Raw genomic sequence first — 6,401 nt, forward strand, 5'->3', positions numbered from 1 at the left:
TAATATTTATATGACAGTTAGCTGATAACTCGTAGGTAACTTGCGGGGTATCGGTGGATGGAGAAAAATAACAGATCTTATCTCATCTCATATTGTCGTTAGCGTGTTTAACTCTTTGTCATGTCACAAACAATTAACCCGGAGTCATGGAAACGTAATCAATATTCATGAAAGGGCAGTTTTATCTACACGTACCGGCTACGGAATTATAAACTTTTATGTAATGTACGTAAATGCAAAATATTCGTGCGTTACCACGCGTTCTAGACAACTTCCATGTATTTAAGAATGTTGTTGGTCGGAATTCCTCAACAGTAATCATCACAATGGGAAACACGAAGGATCTTTTGCAGTTCGATAAAGGGCTTTTCGTGGGTGCCGTCTGAATGTATAACCACGATTTGAAAAACAGTAGAGCTGACTGGTTTCTCAAACGGTGAGATATCAGGGGAGTTTAATTCGTGGAAAAAATAACCCACATTTCTTGTCTGAGAAGCGTAATAACTGTGGTCTTAATATAGTCTGTCAGGAACGAGATCACCATCATCTAAGGAGGTTTGTACGGACAAATAGAACTTCCAGCGTGCAGCAATTGACCGAAGCATCTAACGAAATCTGCTATAGCCCCCCATATCTCACCGAAGTGTGAGCAGGGAACTGAAGAGGATCGGTATTGGCAGTCGAATGCTTATTATGGAAACACGGTATTAAATAAAAGTATCCAATTCAGTGGCCGATATGTGTATTTACTGTCAGGTAAGTATGCAATCTAAACTTTTTCCCCTTTTTTATAAGCATTTACACTGCAATGAATCTTGATATTGTGTGTTACTATAATTATATTTAGTTTAATTTTCGAATGGTAATTTTTTATATTTCGTTAACTGCACTCAGAAAGCCAGTTGTTATTGCCTGAAATGTCTCAATCGAGCAGATCAAATGATTTTCGAATAACAAATAGAAGTCTCGAGCGTGACAGCATGTAGAACATACACTACCTTCGGTAGTGTATATTGATTATATTGATAAAATAAAAATAGCTAATTAATAAAAAATTCTACTAAAATAAAACGAGCTAATGAATTATTAAAATGTGGTATTTTAGAATTAGCTATTTCAAGTGGTGAATTTTAAGATAATTTCTCGGTCTGAAATGATAGAGAATTAATGGTTGATAGTCTTCTGAATTGTGTAAGGTAACTTTTCCGAATAATATTGCGCGGAATACTTTATGATATACTTTGTAGATTTATTTGAAACATGAAATCATTTGAATGCCATTCAAATAGAATCGTCATCCTATTTGAATCTTTCAGATTTTGGAAGGAATGGTTTTCTTGTGGTTAGTTATCGCCTATTATTTCTCGCACTAATCCACAGGATATCTTTATAATATTAAGCTGCTTTCTCTTAATGCCAGTTATTCTTTACCCAGAAGCAACTGTTAGTTTCAACTGTTAATATGGGAAACTGTAGGCAGCCAAATATTCATTGAGAGGAGAATTCCCAGTCTCACTTTTGTGCATCGGCGAAAGGAATGAAAGCTGCATAAAACAGCAAACACAACCATTAAATATCTCCACATTTGATTTTATTTACTTGTTTTATACAACTATCTCAATTATTGGTGTTTACTTACTTTCAACAAGACAGAATTTCCGTTACCAAACGTAAACAAAACTTTATTATTAATGGCATCTTCGTGATGGTGTTCAACTAATTGAGCAATCCACACAGTATCCATTATTCACACAATGCCCATCCTTAAATTCATTCATTGTCAGTGCACTCACTATCTCTGGCAATCCATTCCAGTCACTCCACATTCCCTAAGTAAAAATATCTACTCCTCACACCCTTATCCACTACACTCTTGAACAACTTCCATGGGTGACACCCATTAAGATGAACACAGTAAGACAAAGAAGTTATTGAACATACACCCTCTGTCCAAAAAAAGAAACCTAACTTTTCTAAAATAGATGAAATTAATGGCGCCACCTGCTGTACCTTTTTTGTTGTCGAAAGCGGCATCCTTCATTAGTATTCTTTCAACTGTTTATGACATTTACTTCATTAGAATCCGAGTTATAGTGCCAAGAGTGACAGATTGTGCTCTGACGTTCGGTCGTCACGATATTCATACTGTACGCTAAAAATTCTCGCTATCAATCGCTTCAAAACGTCGAGATAAAACTCACCATTGACAGTTTAGCCAGGTAGAACGAATTCTTTGTGGATAATGCCCTTGGAATCGTAGAAAGAAATCAGCATTATCTTTACTTTTGACTTCTCCAAGCGACTTTTTTTTTCGGTTGCCCCTCTTCTGGTGGTCTCCACCCAGCACTCTGGAGCTTTATTTCGGACTCATACTCAAAACTCCACGTTTCGTCACCAGTAACGATCGTTTCAAGGAAGTTTGATTCCATACGATTTTAATGAGGTCCTTGCAGTGTTCAATTTGATACATTTTTTGGTCATCGGTCAACTTGCGGGGAACAAATCGCGAATTCAATTTACGAATGCCCAAACTCTAGGTCAAAATGTTGTGCACAGTTGATTTTGGAATCTCCATTTCATCTTCAATTAGTCTCACGAACGATTTCGGGTTTTCTTTGATGAAATCACTCAGTGTTTCGATGTTAACTTCGCTCAGTCCAGTTTTTGTACTTTTCGTCGTCGTCCTGAAGCGTCTCACGATCACTTTGAAATAGCTTAGATCACTCGTAAACTTCAGTATGGGATAAGCATTCATCGCCGTATGCTTTTTGAAGCATATGCGCTTCGGAAAAACTTTTACCAAGTATAACAGAAAAAGTCAATCGCAGCTCTCCGGTTGAAATTCACTTTCCGACCGTTCGTCAAAACACACTATCACTCTTGTCACTATAACTCGGCTTCTAATGAAACAAATGTCATAAAGAGTTGAAAAAAAATACTAATTAAGGTTGCCGCTTTCGACAACAAAAAGATACAACTGGTGGCCCGACTAGTTTCTTCTATTTTCGAAAAGTTCGGTTTCTTTTTGGATAGAGGATGTACATGAAAATCTACTTATTAGTAATGAGTATGTCGTTAAAAAATTCAAGTCAAAGATACTAGTTTGCAATTTCATAAAAAACCAAGGTGTACTGTAGTGTGCAATAAATCTGAGAGACCGTTTCGGTATAATTAATAAACGTAAAATGCATTTATAAGTTGTACTGTCCCACAGCAATTACGTGAAGGGACGGGGTGTTATGCATAGAAGGAATATCTCACAACTCTCGTATAAAACAGAAATTGGAAACTTAACTAACAGTATGAGAAGTCAATTGAATTTATTCAGTCGATTGTGAATTAAATTTGCTGATGTAACAACTTCAAGAGAAACACGAGTTTGTGAAGGTTCATTTGTTTGGTGTCAGGATAAAATGGCACACAACAAGAGAATTTGGAAAAAACACATAGAAAAACTCGTACAAGAGAAAAATTAAATTTGCAGAAAATAATGATCTTCTGATACAGTTGAAAATAAACTGAATTATAAAAGAAAAATGTCACGGATAAAAGATAAATTAGAATTTGTTTTAGAAAAAACTGGAATAATTACGCAAAAGAAGTAGAAACTGAGAAAAATAGAAAAATAGTCGCCATATAAAAGTTTCAATTACCCGAACAATGAAAGTAAAGAACAAAGTAATATAGGTATCATAAGAAGAAAAGGAAAGAAATAATTATTAAAGAAATTTATGGAAAGATAAATTTAGCACTCATAATATGATAAGTATCACGAAGAATCCATAACATTATATTAATTAAATAAAATTTAAAAGAAGATTAAAAAAGATATAGAATAAACGTGGATTCATCTATTCTCAGACTGGGGACGGTAAATTTAAAATGATTAAATTGTTAATGAATAAGCTATTAGATTCTGGTTACAAAATATATACAGCAATATGGAAAAAAGAAAATAAACGAATATATATAAAACATTTAGTGGAAGAAAAAACTCAGTTTAGAAAGAGATTTTATGTGTTGAATCGGACTTCATTTTAAAACAAATAATTGAAAACTAAAGATAATCCAGTCTAAACACTGATATTCTATCCATAGATTATGAAGAAACATTTCATCTAGAAAAAAAGTAGCACTCTTTGAAGTACTAGTGAAAACCGAATTATCTCCACAGTCTACGAAAGCACCTGACAATATAAAGAATAAGAGTCTGACAAAGTAAAAGTGAGGTTTGAAGACAATAGTATATCTAATACCGTGAAAGGAAAAAGAAAAAAATCCTCACAGTTATGTTTACAACGTTTAGTGGGTAGAATTCAGTTAAAAGTAATGAGGCAAATAAAACCACTACATAATACATTTAATTAAGAAGAATGCTCAGTACATCAATATGCAGTTCATCATACGAAAAAAAACGATGTCACACAAATACTAATGAACCACAATATTTTGAAAAACAAATGTTAACCACCAATATTTTATATAATGAATATTTATTTATTCAGTTATATTAGGATGTCGAAGATGACTGAAGTTCGAAGTTAAAATTTCACCGTCTAGCCAAGAATCATTTCTTCCTTCATCTGTATGTTCATGGCCTATGAGGATTCGAATCCATCCATTTGAAATCAAAATGTGCGTGTCGTCCTTATTCATATTCACACACTCTTCTAAAAATACAAATAATTATAGAAAAAAAGCAGAACGAATCATATTTTTTAAAAAACCACATATTTGTGTTTTTTATTTGGTGAATTTTTATAGTTGGTGAATATTTATGTAATGAAGTTTAATATTTTTGAAAAGATGGTTATATCCAAATACGCTTAGTTAAAAGTTATTCAAATTAATTATTTAATATCCGCTGAAAAACGTTCATTGCCAATCACGCGATATCACGTGATGCGAGCTCTCTATTTTTATATTTTTTTCTATTTGTACGTTATTTTTAAAAATTCTATGTGATTATAAAAGACTGATAATTAAAGTTATAATTATTATATTTAAATGTTTTTTATTTGTAAAATATATAACTTATTTGACCGAATTACATATCACGCGATATCGCGTAATAGATATTTAGAGTACATAAATCCTATGTACATAATAATAAAAGCATATAAATAATATATTTAACTTATTTTGAGCACAATAAAAACTAAATAAAAAAATATAAAAAATTTGGCCACCACACGAAATTCCGATTTTCAGCTTGGCAATGAACGTGTTAAAAGTATTATTCAGTGGTTTAGTTTAAGAAAAATTAAACACATTTCTGTCGATTCTCTGTATACATTACGAGTGATTAATAAAGCAAGTATTTTAAATGAATTACTTTATATTTGAAACAAAAACACCTTTTCATATAACTCGTATTATTCCACCATTTTTATTTATGTTAGTCACATCGTTTCCAGTTTCCATCCATTATGCTATCTCGCTCTAAAGAGGAGCCATTTGGATCACTTATGTATATGGAAACATGATATCTTTTATAAATCTTATATTCTGCTTGATGGGTCGCACTGTTGGTTTTGTAAAACATGCTTCTTAGAAAATCAACCTTTGACCTCATAATATTAGCCACTCTTCTGACGTCAGATTTGTCTCTGTAGTCTTAGTATAACATATGATTACTCCGTTTTTGAGTTCTGTTGCAGTCTCTTTTTTAATTTTGTTGAACATTTTGCTTGCGAGATGAGGTTATCCTCTACACATTTCCTTATCTGCAACCACCCTCGGTCAAGAGCAGTCAGACCGTCCATATCCTCTTCCATTTTATCCAAAAAGTCATCCACTTTCCTCCCATATCTGAATTATGTTCTTCTTTATTAACATCCTTACATTTAGCTTCTTTTTCTTCTCCTCCTTTCTGATCTTCTTTCTCCTCAACGTCTTCATCAACTTCGTCATGATGCTTCAGTTGATAATCTTTACTATATTTGTGGATGAAATCTGCAGTTGTAACTTCATTTGGAAGCATTGCGTCATTTCTTTCAGTTTCGTTTCTGCCATTTCCAAGGAATTCCTGCAAAATTAATATTATCTGATTAGTTTCTTATAGTTAAATATTAGATCTTTACTAATGTGTAAGAATTTGCCATAAGGGCAATCAAAATAGTCTTTCAGATTCGGTGCGAATTAACATTATTCTTAAAAAGTATGATGTGGTTAAACTCGACAACAGAAGTTTAAAGATAGACATGATATTCTTAATCATTTTATTCGCTTTGAATTCATCCATTCAACCAAATCTGTAATTAACAGAACAGGGCATCATCAACAAGCATTTCTACATCATATGAAAGGGTAAAACTTCCGGTTTCTGACATTATTCCGGATTTCGTTAGGAAGATAGCAATGTTGAGGTGCCGGTAAAATAGAAATCCCATCATCATCTT

The sequence above is a fragment of the Typopeltis vanoorti genome, chromosome 5 (assembly GCF_054136105.1).
Source record: "Typopeltis vanoorti isolate ZY-2024b chromosome 5, IOZ_Tvanoo_1.0, whole genome shotgun sequence".
Lineage (NCBI taxonomy): Eukaryota > Metazoa > Arthropoda > Arachnida > Uropygi > Thelyphonidae > Typopeltis > Typopeltis vanoorti.